This window comes from Athene noctua, chromosome 2, assembly GCF_965140245.1.
Source record: "Athene noctua chromosome 2, bAthNoc1.hap1.1, whole genome shotgun sequence".
Taxonomy (NCBI): Eukaryota; Metazoa; Chordata; class Aves; order Strigiformes; family Strigidae; genus Athene; species Athene noctua.
This window is the reverse complement of record NC_134038.1, coordinates 23,548,874-23,562,864: the sequence shown is the minus strand read 5'-3', so window position 1 is coordinate 23,562,864 and position 13,991 is coordinate 23,548,874. Positions and strand designations below refer to the sequence as shown.

The window sequence follows — 13,991 nt, the reverse complement described above, 5'->3', positions numbered from 1 at the left end:
CAAGGTTCCTGGGTTGGCAGGGACTTAAAAGGGGACCAGCACAAGACAGACTCCCATTAGGCACTGCCCAACCCTACCAGGGCACAGAGGCTGCCGGCACTTAAACCTCCTGACAGCCATCCTTCTGCTCCAGGGCATACCCAGGACTGTCTCACTGTTGTGACAGTGAGGAGGCATCTTGCCCCATGCTCCCCCCAAGCCACACCATGACAGACATGGATACTTATCACCTCCATGCAGCAGTGCCTGAACACACAGGGCTGCTCCCATGGCCATGGAGCCCAGGCGCTGCTTCATCACTCAGGCTTTGCACTCCCACATCCCTGCATTCCTCATCCCTCATCCCCAATGTTACTTCATGTATCACTCTGCTGCTGGGCCTCGTCCTTTCCTCACTAGCCTCAGCACACTCATTCCTCCACAGGGAGAAAAATGATCCCCTGATATTAATGGCTGGAAAGTGCTTAATGTAATAAAATAAAATAATATTCACCCTTTGATGGGTCTTCTCTATGTTTCAAATATTATAAATCACAGTTTTAAGAAGGGCTGCTCCTGCTGTAAGTAATGCAGATCTTTTGGATGCTGCAGGGTACAGGAGATGTTTGATTCTGCTGTTTAGCTATCAGATGCTTATATGCAAAAAGTCAAGAAGTTAACCTGTATGAAAGTTGTCAGCTCCCCACTTAAGAGAACACAGGTGGAAGGGAGTTGTGACTCTCGGATACCACCTTCAACTGAGTTTTCTCTTTTCCTCCTTCAAAAACTGTCTGCCCCAGGTTTGAAATAGCAATAAAGAGCAAAACAGTAGTGAATGACACCGATGCACTTTTCACTTTCTAAAACAAGAACTAGCCATGCATGGGTTTGAAAGTGGAGAGGGCCATTACAGTCCCTTGGTATCTAATGAGCTTCCAGAGGGCAGCACTGAGCACAATGAAACTGGTTTGAGATAAAACGGGGAGATCAATGGCCCATCATCTGAACTCTCTGCCCACATTTTGGCTATCATGAGCTTCCTCGGGGCAGGAAAAACCAGCTGAGAATAGATACCACAATACCTAACAAATTCATCTGATGCCAGTTTCTCTCAGGGGCTGTGTAATATACTTAACCACTGTTCCCATTAGAAGCACCAACCTAATTAGTTTATGTAACTGCATTAGATGGAGAAGGTGCATGCTGCTGATTGTTGCTTAGTGGGAATGTAGCGTGGATCTTCCTTTTGTCCACTTATAATTAAAGTGATCTTCTTTGTATATTAGATTCAGTGCCCTATAATGAAACGCAATAAAGATTCCTGAAGTAAATTACGTCTTTCTTAATATGTTTAAACAATTTTATGGAGTCTTTTATTGATTGGAAGAGGACCAGTTTCAGGAATAATGTGCTTAAACAGACATGACAAACCATCCAACTACCCAGCACTTCTCAAGGCTAATACCTGAAGTAACGACCATGTCACGCAACGGTGCCACTTCCATTTGTGCCAGACGCCTGAGAGGCAGTGATCATAAACCTCTGCAATGGGTGGGGTGGGGGATTTCAGCAATAACTTGGAAAAAAGCCTGTCACTGAATTGTCTTCAAAGACTAATTTAGCATGCTGTGAAATCTTGATCAAAATTATCCACCAACAGAATTAGATAAGCAACTTTATATAGTAAGGAATAGGGAGTTATGTTCAGTTGAGCAGTGGCAATTTGGACAACACTAATTCTTCAGTGGAAAGATTGAAGCAAAATATGATACAGAACAAGGAATGCAAACACTGATGAAACACGCAGACAGTTGAATAGGCTTTTATTACCAGATGAAACAACTATACTTTAAAACAGGATCACATTTTGGTTAAAAAATGAGCAAAAGTCAAGGAACTGTACATTATAGCTAGGTGCTTAGTGGAACTAGAAATGTAAGTTTTTGCTTTTATCTGATGACGCTTGAAAGAAACACTTGTGTTCAGTTTTGTGAAAAAATGTTTCCTCTTGTTGAGCTTTCGTTTAGAAAGATATATTTCTCTTTCACTAGTGAGAGCAGTTGTGCAGCTATACACGCACGGCAGTCTGCCCAGGACAGATCTTTAATTATACCTATCCTTTCGTGACTTCACTGGGAGACAATTGCTCAAGGCTAATAAGGATTAAACATATTCAATGACTCTGAAAAAATGGCTTAATGCTAGTCTTCCTAAATCCCCTGTATTATTTGGAACAATATGAGCACAGCAATGTGTATTTGCAAGTGAAAGGGGAAAACTTCACACTCTCATGCAGTCATCCCATGTCCTGCTTTACTAAAAGCTGGGGTCCTGCCTTACTAAATCTCACTGTTCAAAAGATCCCAGCCGATATCCTTGTGCTCTGCAGGGGAAAGGTCCTGCCAAGGCATCATAGTCGTGGTCACATTTGTCTGACTGGGATGGCCACTGATGTTAAATGATTTGCCTGGGGTTACAAGTGAGTTCATGGAGGGTTTTAAATGAGGACCCTGGCCTAAAGGGTCCCAGAGTGACAGATTTTGCCCTCTACCGAGTGACATAGCCTACCTCTGCTTAGCATCTGATAAATAAGCTGCACCTCCAGCATGCAGCAAGGTGGAAGGTGAGTCCCGTCCCATCGCCTGCACGGCCAGCAATGTCCCCAGGGACAGGAGGCACAGGCAGCCTGATCTGACTGAGAAATTCAGAGAAAGTGGAAAAAAACTACATGTCTAACAGAGGAAGTAAAAAAACCAATCAAACCTCCTTGAAAAGCTGCAGGCAAGGAGATAGGTAAATGCTTCCCTGGCTCTCTTGAACCCCCTTGACATAATGCTCCAAGGCCAAAAACTTAAAGGATGAATTCAACAGAAGAAAAGCACCAGGAGAAAACTGCATTCAGAAATCTCCTTTGCTTTTTACCTCTTGCAACCCTGAAGTTTTACAAAGAGAGCACCTGAACATCACTTCCCTCTTGCAGAGTGAATATGAAATACTTGGCAGCACTGCATGGCAGATGCAGTGCTGTGCACAGGGCTGTGGCAGCCACAGAGCTGCAGTGGCATGCAGTGCATAGTACTTCAGGAAAGGGAGGATTTAGAAAGCAGATACTGGACACAAGACAGTGTTAGAAAAGTGGATCATGTTGGTCATCTCATGTCTGCCCGGTGCTGGTGCTCTCTGATGATTCAAGCAGGTAGGGGCTGGGGCATCTCCAGGCTTCTGCCTGATTTTGGCACCCCTCTGCTGACAGCGACCCAGAGCCCAGAGTCTTGCTCCCACGCTGTGTATAGGCGGGTCCTGCTCTCCCTGCAATGGACACCACTCTTCACATATGTGTCAGTGGCACCCCTGAACCCCAGCCCCAGTGGTGCTCAGCCCTTGCACCCTCAAACACCATCTTCATAGACTTGACACTTGCAGCCCAAATGACAGCCCCAGTGGGCTCAGCCTCTGACTGCACTAAGGAGGCCCCTTGCTGGGGTTATTCCAGACCCCAGACCAGAGAGAGGGTGGTGGTATGGCTGGTCCATCCCCTCAGCACCCTGTATTTAGCAGCAGCATCTGTCTAAGTGGCATGTGACTCCTCTGGGTCTGGCCACCTTCCCGCATGGTGCCTTTCAGTATGACTCCGGGGATTTCCACAGAGAGGCCAGCACTGCTGGCTCTGGCGGGGCAGAGCTGCGGGGTCCCGCATGCCAAAGCCCCCACATGCAGTGGGGGGCAGCTCCTCTCCATCACCCTGCCAGGGCAGCCAGTGGGCTGGCTGCTCTCCAGTGAGGGCAGCAAGGTTGGGATGCTTCAATCCTCCCACTCAGCGCTTGGGTGGCTGGCCAACCACAGCGAAGGTGAACTGTTGGAATTGGAATGTGGTGACAGCAAGTTGCTGCCATGAGCAGGGTGGTGCCAGGGAGCCCCTCCGGAGCAGCTGCTTTCCTGGGTCAGCATTCAAGGATGGGACACTGGAGGAACCCCAAGGGCCAGCTGCATCCCAGCTCAGTGGGAGCTGCCTGCATCACCAGTCCGGGCGCCAGGCTCCCTTGGAGTCATTTTCCCAGAGGCTTCCCCTCTTCTCCTTCAAAGGACCATCCACCAGCAAGAAATGCTTCTGGGCAAGTTGGGCTACAAAGACACGGGACAGCAGGAGCATACCTCCTGCCAGGGCACCTTCCCTCTGCGCTGGCCATGAGCATGTCCCTTGCGTAGCTGGAAGCCATTCAGACATGTTCAAGCTTCCCCATTGAAAGAAGAATAATAACTGTTTCTCTGCAAGGGCAGCTGTAAGCTGTGCACACCCGAAGCTTGCCCCTGAGAAGCACTGCTGCAGGCTGTCAGGAAGGAATTGCCAGACTCACTGCCGAGGAGGCAAAATTGCCTGAAATACTGGGAATTGTCACCTCTCTGGTAGTCTGCCATTAGCATTCAAGGGCAGCTCGGAGCCCCCTCGACACAGACACAGGAGCACGTGCAACTGTCCGGCTCAGGCTGCAGATCCCCAACTCTCCCCATGTAAGCCATTCCTCTGTTTAAAAATGTTATTTTGGGAAAGAAATGAATAATGGGAACAGCACTGGAAAAGCACAGGGAATTCAGCAAACAAAAGAAAAGATGCTATTTTTGAAAATGCCTCAAACTGGTAACTGTGGCTTGTTTTAACCCCTTCTTTCCCAGCTGTCTCTTCTCCGCCCTGCCAGGAGGGACATCCACAAGCATGGTGGGAGCTGCACGCAGGAAAGCTGTGTTTTACTATATGCTCTCAGTATGGGAGCCACACCACAGTGAATTAATCATGGACACACAGTGAACTAATAGCAAAATACACTTCAATTTTTAATCAGACACTTTTAATTGAGATGGGGGTTTCTGCAAGGGTCCCAGTATCTAATAAAAAGAGCAAATCCCAGGCAAGCAGTCACCCTACTAGTGCTTCTGCCACCTTTTGTCATCTCTCAAAGAACTGTATTTCTCTAATCGCAGCATCACAAGCATTATGCGGACTTGGTGAGTGGGGGGGTCTAACCCTGCACAGCAGCTAACTGCCCATGGTTCACAGAGAAAAGCACATCACTGCTGCGAGTAAAGAAACTGAATTTGCCAAAGCTGCAGATCCAGATAAACATTACAAATTTATCTTAACACATCTACCAAGACCCCCACAGCACTAGCATGGAGTATGTTATACTGCTGTTTCATCAGCTCTCATTTATCCTTGCCACTAGTGTCACCTGATCTGCCAGGTCTCTTTGCAGCCCTGGTCAGCACTGGCATGTCTCTCCTCTCTGTGGCATCCTGCAAGAAAGGAAGGAACTGGTGACATCTGGGCCACCACTGCTGGTGACTCTGCAGGTCCTCCTGACAAAAGCAACCAGCTGCTCTCCCTTGTGAGCTAAACCCTAGCAGAAGAGAGGCAAAATAACAAACAAATGTGGTGGAGCTGCTGCCCTGATAATGCTGGAGGAAGAACAGCTAAGGTCTGAGCTCATGTTTTCAGTTCCTAAAGTGACACTGCTCTGCCCAAGTGCTGCTGTGTGTCAGCTGGGACTCCCAGTGGCAGGGGACAGGGGCTTCTCTTTCACAGGCAACCTCATTTCTGAAGTGTCAGAAAAGAGTTAATTCTGGTTTAGGAAGAAGACTCTGAACACTGCTCCCTGAATTTTGCCTTCCAGAAGAAGAATGCTATCTTTTGTTCAGAAAGAGAAGAGTTCCTCTTTCCACTGCCCCTGACCTTTCCAAGTCCCAGCACTTCTGCCTTTCACTGAGCTCTGCTTCTCAGCTTTTACCTTAATGGTAACAAGGGGAACTTCCTTGGGAAGAGTCACTCAGTTCCTTCATCAGGCTCTGACAGCAGGGGTAAAGCAAAATGTAGATAGTCTTTCTGCAGAAGTGCCCACTACCCAGCAGCTTTCAATAACTCAGTGACCAGATAGTGCTACACAGACCTCAGAGCTGTAAGTGGTTTAACATCATGTGCCATTAAACATTACATGCCTTGCAAGTCACATTGGGGATTCTGATTAAGGAAACCCTCCGATGCAGCAAGGAAGAAAGGCAAATTCTGATATGTTCTTGATTTTTAGCAGTATAGTAATTGAAAGTGAAGGGTGAAGTGAAATAATTGAAAGTGAAATCTGTGTGCTGTGTCAAATCAGCAATATTGTTCAAACAATAGGAGACTGTGGTTAGACTGAAAGATGTGTCTTTGGCCAGCTGTAATTTCGCACTCCTCTTGTTCGCATTAGCCTGTGAAATAAGTCTACAAAAATGCAAGCTACCCTTCAGATGAAGCTGTTTTAGTAGGGTCAGAACGGCCGTGAAAAACCTTAGACAAGACAAACAGCTATGAATAGGACACTTGACAGACAGGTCCAGAGGACAACAGACAGTGTTTCTGCTGAGATATAATTGCTCTAATTGGACCTGGGCTTGCTAAAATGGTAAAGCTAAAGAGGACTCTGCAATCATGCCGCCATTCTGCACAAAAGAATAGTGTTGTGATAGGAAGCATATAGCAGTTGTGGAAATAATCAACGGCTTTGTGCTTGCTTCCCCCTGGTATCTTGGATTTGCCATTAGGAACATGCACACAACATGAGCAGAATATTTTCTTTAGAGTTAAAAGGCTGAATTGCTTTACGGCTGAAGTCTCTTTGAGTATTATTCAGCTGAAGTTAGACACTTCAAATGAGCTGGATCCATTGTGTTTTTGCAATCCTGGAGGAGACACAGAAAGGCCATGTGAGGTATAATCAGGGAATCTGCCTACTTTAGGAGTGATGCAATTTGGTGAGGAAAGAAGCTAACTTTAACCTTCTTCAGCTTTGTCTTTTCTAGAGCGAAAGCCTGTAAACTACCTGAGCTGCTCATGTAATAAACCCTCCATACACATAATCTCGAGTATCTCTAAAACCTGGTCTCTTCTATGATATGAGAACAAGCATGAAGCGCTTAAAGGGAAAAATCTTTGTCCTCCAGTAGCACATACTGTGCAAGAGTTGACTATGCAGTGCTTCTCCAGCCCTATTTTGAACCCAGCATCCAGCACTGAGAGCAGCCCTTCTAGCCATCGTTACATCAGATGGCAGGAAAATAACGGAGCATCACTAGTAATGTAGGAAGCATTTCTCTTCCCTGACTCTCTCAGGCAGCTCCACTTCACACAGGTGTTGGCTGGCCTATACTGCAGATGCCCAAGGACACTGGGCAATGCTACCAGGGGTCCCTCCTGGGGCAAACACAGCAGTGCAGGAACAGTGACAGCAGAACAGACGAGAAGTGGCAAGCCTGTCCCTGGCCCCATCCTGCTATCACCTGGTCACTTAGTCCTGCCCAGGGCTCTCCTTCCCCCAGTTGCCCCATCCCACCTAGTCCATTGTGCCCCTGCAGCAGCAGGCCAGCCTGGCTCTAGCCTGCTCCCAAGGCCCCATTCTCTTGATGGTGAAATACAGCACACTGCTAAGAGGCTTTGTGACAAATGTGGCAGGTATAAACCTGTCTCAAAGCCTTTCAACCCCAGTGTGTACCTGCCTCCATGCACAGACAAAGCTGACTGCAACACTGTCTCCTGCTCCTCTGGAGTTTCTAAGCAAATGTGTAAAAATATGGGTGTGATGCTCAGGAGCTGCTCATGCCCCACCTGCAAAACAGCACTCACACAGGGTTCCCCAGGCGAGGCCACTTATACATAAAGAGCCAACCTGGCTTACTGCATCCTCCCTAACAAAAATGCCTTCTCAGGACATGTGCAGCAATGCCCTGCAGCTCCTGCCCTTTGCTCACATTGCAAATACCAGACCCAGGTTGCAGGATGTGCATCAGCCAAAATGCAAGTGACAGGGTGGACATCCTCCCCTACACCCAGGCAAAGCACCAGGGCTGGGTGTAGGTGGGTGCAGGAAGGTGGCCCTGGGCAGGCACAGGAAAATGGACTTGTTCTTCAGAGCACACTGGAGGCAACAATGCTCCTGAGTCACTAGCCAGCCCATTTATCCACGCAGTCCTGGGTCCACAGGTCCACACTCCTCCTTTTTATGTCCTGCCCTGACATTTCCTCTGGAAAAGCACTGGGACTGTCTCTCAGCAGGACTGAGAGAGATGTACAGGGACATGAAAGCATCAAATATGCCCCACGCTCAGCTTCTGCCTCCTCTCAGTGCTGGCTTTGCTTTGTGCATCACAGACTTTGCTCCACATATTGGCCTGTCCAACACCCCAACAAAGTGGTGGGAAAAATTGGCCATGCATGACGCTCTCCAAAGAACTGTGTGTATCAGACAAAACTGGACAGGTTTTATTAACAAAAGCCCATCTACAAAGAGAAGATGTGTTCCTTTCCAGCTAATATGTCTAAGATAAGCCAAAGATCATAACAAGAATAGCAATACACTATAAGGATTGACATCAGTGAGATTTACACAGCTAAAACTTTGCACAAGTCTGTGAACACGTGCAGCAAAAAGTCTTGAATTACAAAAGAAGAGAAACAGAGCTAAACCAAGACCCATCCTCTGCTCTCTCCCGTGAGAGGAGGCATAGCTGGGAATTCCAGGGGCTGGGCAAATTAAAACCAGCATTTCAGCCGAAACTACAAGCTTCTTGGCTTTTCTGTGTGTAAATCAGATCCTTACATTATCTCAGTGTCATTTTGTGGCTGAAAGCAGTTCAGCAACTATCAGCACAGCCAGACTGAAATTCAGCAGAACAGGATCTGAGCACTTCAGCTCTTAATGATTAGATGTTTCTGTGGAAATGAATCTTACAGAAAAATGAAGTTCGGCAGAAAGTTGACAGTGTGTGGAGACCGCAGAATGGAGAGGAACTTTACAACTCGGCCTTCACATTTTCCACCTATAGGATTTCAACATTTGCTAAAGTTGTACTGAGGGCAGCTTCTTCACAGAGCTGCTCCCTCTGGGAAATATCACATTCAGCAATTCCTGAATTACAGTTTCTAATTATATTTTCATACTGTAATGCTGTCTGAAATGCACATTTGATGACAGAATAATTCGATCCATGTAAAATAATTACAAAATTACTGTTTCTCAAACCTCAACTCATACTCCCTGCTATTTAAGTAGATAAATTTAACAGCAGCAAAAGTAGAGCCAAAACATAGTGTATTTTTTAAACTGTTATCTGACTATAACTGTCTGCATAGATTTGGCTCACCATGGAAGATTATTTCTAAAATATCACTACCAAAAACATTCCAGAATTAGGATTTTTGTTGCTTTAGCCTGGAACCAACAATCAGGTCAACTTTTATTTTGCATTCAGAGTACTATACACATGGCATCTGCATTTAATTGGAAAAGCAACTGTTGATTAAAATCTCTACTGCAGCTCAGTTATCATTTAAACCATTTGTTGCTAATGTTGATGCAGGACATTAAATTAGCACAATGATTTTTAGCAGTGTGGAAACCAACTTCTGCAATATGTAATTTAAGAGCCTGAAACTCCATACTGCTACATCATTTCCCGCCGTCTGACAATTCCCCTCCTGTATGAGGGATTTTACACCCACCCCCCCACCCCGAATTACTGCCTTCAGTAGAGGCTGGGACCTTTAAAAAACCAGCAGAAATCTCATTCTGTTTGAAAAATGCAAGGAGTCAGTTCTCTGCATTGCAAGGGGTTTTTTTAGGTTTTATTATGCTTCTAGCCTAAATTTAAATTGTCATTGCCCATCAACTCAACCAGATCAAGGTAGAGCACACTAAAGGCTTGAGTGTGTTATTATTACCAGGCTGGAGGCATCAACAACTGGTGTCTGTTTTTAATTTCCCTGGCTGTATCCAGTTGTGTGAGAAGTGAGACCTCAATCCTGTTTTTAGCCAAGGTCTCTCCTAAGGTGACGTGCTCCAGTTCCTCAGGAATCGCTGCTCTGCTTGCCCTCCTCCATGGACAAGGAGACTGTCGGAAGAGATCATCTCATGTGAGTGCAAGGGGGTGACATTTCCAAATGACATGAAGGCTGATGGGAGGTATGAGGGTCAATTTGACCTCCCAGAAGGTGGTGAAGTGTCACCAAGCCTGTGTTCAGATCGTTTTTTTTTTTCCTTTATGTCAGTGGATTTCAAGTCCAATTAAGTTGGCAGTCTCACAGCTGTGGCATTGGGCAGAATATGAGGGATGGGCTGCAGCCACCTTCCCCCTCTTTTGGTGGTAGGAAGGAACCTACAGGTTGCTTGTTCTTTTCTCATGGTGGGTGAAACCACTGGCAGGGCAGAGACAGCGGGATGCCTAACCTTACATTGCCTGGCAATTTCACACACTCCCTAGGTAAAATCCATGCATTTGTCAAAATGGTTTGGTACAGAGCTGACCATCAAAAATGAGAGCATGTAACCACTGAGCAGAGACATGCAGTCCTGAGATGACTCTCACATACTGTCCTCTGCCCTTCTCCTGAGGACAGACCTGTGCCTTCTCCTTCAGTTGCAGACTCTCGCACTGCCTGCGAGCTACCTGCCTGACCGCGTTTTGGTTGTCCCCACCTTCTGGGCTCAAAGGAGCCCAGGCCAATGGGATGCCCAGAGTCCACAAAGACTCAGTGAGAGGGGACAGAGCTGGTCACTCTGCCAAGCAGGACACATCCCTGTGCAACCTCAGTGGCACTCACCAGCTTCCCCAGTAACGCTGCCTCTCCACTCTCCTGCTGCAACATGGTCAGGACCCTTCTGGTAAAATGTGAAGCAGTTTATCATCTTTCTCTCTCAGGTCAAGTTAGCGCCTTTTGAAGACTTGCTCAGTATCACTAAACCAAGATATGTTCATTCCAGTTGAAGATGAGGAGGCTATTTTTAAAATATTTCTAACTAATAGCTCTTGGGAAGTTGCATCAATTATTTTTCCCCTTGCAGCTGTTTTCAAGGCATCAAATGCTACAGGACACTATATTCGAGCCAAAATGGATGAGGTGAGGCCCCAACCCTCCCCAAGCATCACTGCCACACTGATAACTCAGGTCAAACCTGGCAGATGACTGCAGGTATAGATGGAGCCAAATCCTTTAGATGTGAAGGTGAGTGACTTTCCTTGAGTGGCAGGTGCTGCTCAGCTTGAATCTGTCCCTGTACTCCATGCCCCAGTGCCTCACCAGACTTGCCCCACCAGCTGGTGAACAAGCAGACCTTGGAGGGTGGTGGGTCACGTCGACTGCCTCCCCCTGCCCTTCCCTCCTACTCCACTGCCCAGACTCCGGGGGGTCTCACATGCGGGTGGGGGGGACACAGACTGCCACTGGCGAAAACGTGGTTCCCCATGCCGGCTGGGGAGCAGCTGTGCCCAGCCCAGCCTAGGCGGATCACCTGGGCGAGGATGCCGAGAGCCCCACTCCCCGTGGGAAGGCTGTGCACGGGGTGCTAGTACCTCCACACCGAAGCTGTGAGGCTCCTGTAAACCTTGGTTAAAGCCACCTATGACAAGTCACTCGAGATTCCTCATGCGCTGATGCATTGACATCAGGTGAAGAATTTAATAAAGAATATTTCAAATATTTCAGCCCCCCCAAACATTGATGTTTTTAGGCACGAGAGTTGAATAGGAAAGAACAGATGAGATAACACCAAGTGAAATGGTTTAGAGGTTTCAGACGCATTTATCCTTGCTGTTCTGTTAAGAATGCCAAATGCAGTGAAATCCAGAGCATTAAGCCGTAACTTTCCTTACGGAAGTGTTTTCAGTTTTAATCTCTGCTTTGGCTCCCTTTCTGAAACAATTACTTCTGCTGCATTTGGTAACATTACAATAATTTTTGCATAATTTTTTATCTTTTATTGCTCTGTGCTTTCATTTTTTTTTTGTAGCGCCGTGACCGTTTCAGACTGGCAGCTGCTTTAGAAAATCATTACCATTATCAATAAACCCTTTGAACTTTGGGAGGAAGGGAACAGAAGTATATAATTAGAGAAGATAAGAATGATCTAGCATACTTTTTCCAGGAAACAACGCACATGATGCTTCAGTGTAATCTGTTCTTAAAATGAATCTATATGTTCCCACACAAGCAAACTCAGGCTGTGACACTAAACTTCAGGAGCTTGGGATCTCATTCCCCACAACAGCCCCCTCAGAGAGGACAATACAGAAACAGAACCAAACTGCCTCTTCTTTTTACAAAAAGACCCAAACAGCATTTCATTTTTCAATTACTGTGATGCTGTTCATGCTGCCGTTCTTTTTTTAACTATTCTAACTGCTCTCAACCCACAACAGAAAGAAAGAAAAAAAAAAAACAACAAAACCACCAAGCTGTGCATATGTGTGTGAGAAAAAGGGTAGAAGTCTGTGTTACAGCAGTGTTGCTCTCTTGTCATATTTCAGATAATTTTTCAGGAAGCTCTTGATCCTTTCCTTTGTAAACACTACACAGTCAAGAGTGCCGTGCCCCAGGAGAGGGACAGAAAGCCCGGGGAGTGTGTGGGGTGCAGGGACTCCGTGTGAACAAAAATGATTTAAACACTCAAACTTTGGGAGTTGGATTTCAAGCTGTTCCTAGCTGCATCGGTTGCTGGCTTCCCCTCACTGAACACGTTGGGTACAAACCCGCCTGAATTGGACAGCACTGAAAAACTACAAGCTCCAACAGAGGTATAAAGCTGTAGAGATGCCCAAATCAACACAATACCTAAATGCAATTTCTTTTAACTCCCAAATGCATTAGCCTAGGATTACTCATGTTCATTTATATTCCTAAAGTGACAAACGAGAACAATATCATTTTATTCCCCTTTCATGGATCATTAATCTAAATTTAACTCTGCTTTGCAGTCTGCACACAGAATTAGTAACTGGAAGCTGCTTTGCATTTATCTGATAGTGCCGGGCTTGTTCATCAAGGCAAACTTCCAGCCAAAACAAACAAGTGAAAAAAATATCAGTCACGATAAGCTGCTTTCTATACTATTTTTTTTTTTAAAGGAAAAAAACAGTACCTGACGAGAACATAAAGCAAATGGTTACCTCACACTGCAGAAATGCAAGTTTTTAATAGTCCATGCTCTGGCAGCCCCTGAGAAACAGCAGCGGCAGCGACGGCGGTGGCGGGGATAAATCCAGCATCTACTAGGTTCTCACAAGGCTTTGGCTGAGCGGCCGAAACCGCAGGCTCTGCCTCCAGCTGACGTCAAGGCGGCTGTCACATGGCCAGGCGCAAGCCCAGGGAGCACTGGTTGTCCTGGCAACCCCAGCACTGCTCCGAAATTATTTCAATAGGTCATCTGTCATACTGCGCGCACACTGGAACCATCACGGGCGCCCGGACAACCCAAACACCAAGGGCTCGCTGGAGCTGCCTGCACCCCGGGGTTGGTCCCAACACCGACGCTGTCTTAACCCTATCCCCTTAAGAAAACGTGCTTCCCTCTTCCTCCTGCATCCTCAGTCTCCGGCAGAAAAAAACCAAAACCCTTATACGTCTGGTTTGCCCAAGGAAAGGGGTAAAAGTGCTGTCCTCCATGCGTACCAGGGCACCTCAGCGATGTGCAGCTGGGTGCTGCCCCAGCTAGCTAAAATTAGGGTCTTTCAAAATGACACACAGCTGAGGTTTTATTCATAGCCACAGAGATGCACATTTGGTCGCCAGCGTCTCTGCCCAGATTCGGGGTGAGGCAGAGGAAGTCCTCGCCGAAGCGATGTGGGGTGGCAGCTATGCGGGGGTGTGGGCCGGCCCCCAGAGGTGCTTGGCCAGCTTGGCCTCACATTCCTGAGCCTGGCCACCGGCCCCTCCTGCTTGCCTGCCAGAGATGCTTCTCCTGCTACTCCTGGCAAAACGTCCTGGGAAGGGGAGCGAAGCAGTGCCTGCCTCCACCTGGCTCTGACTCACCTCTGCAGCCTTATCCTGCAGGCAGAGACACGACACCAGTGTCTCAGATTTCCTTGTAACTCTAGCTAAAACCCACTCCTTTGCCGAAATTTCATTTTTTTTCTCTCTGCACCTTAGCAGAGCCCCACAGCCCATGAACACACCAGGGGCAGGGTGCAGGAGGGGACAGGAGGAGGGAGAGACT

At 47.0% G+C, this 13,991-nt stretch overlaps 1 protein-coding gene across 3 annotated transcripts in view; it reads right to left on the bottom strand.

Moving 5' to 3' along the window:
* The window catches only part of NCALD (neurocalcin delta), a 58,349-nt gene extending 45,269 nt beyond the window's left edge, over window positions 1-13,080 (bottom strand). For 2 of the 3 annotated variants that reach the window (XM_074898628.1, XM_074898627.1), the window contains exon 1: window positions 12,946-13,077. The gene's annotated coding sequence lies outside the window, so the exon portion shown is untranslated. Of the gene's footprint in view, window positions 1-12,917 lie in introns of all 3 variants that reach the window. The other variant, XM_074898629.1, reaches the window with a different exon arrangement.
* Window positions 13,081-13,991: the final 911 nt, after the last annotated feature.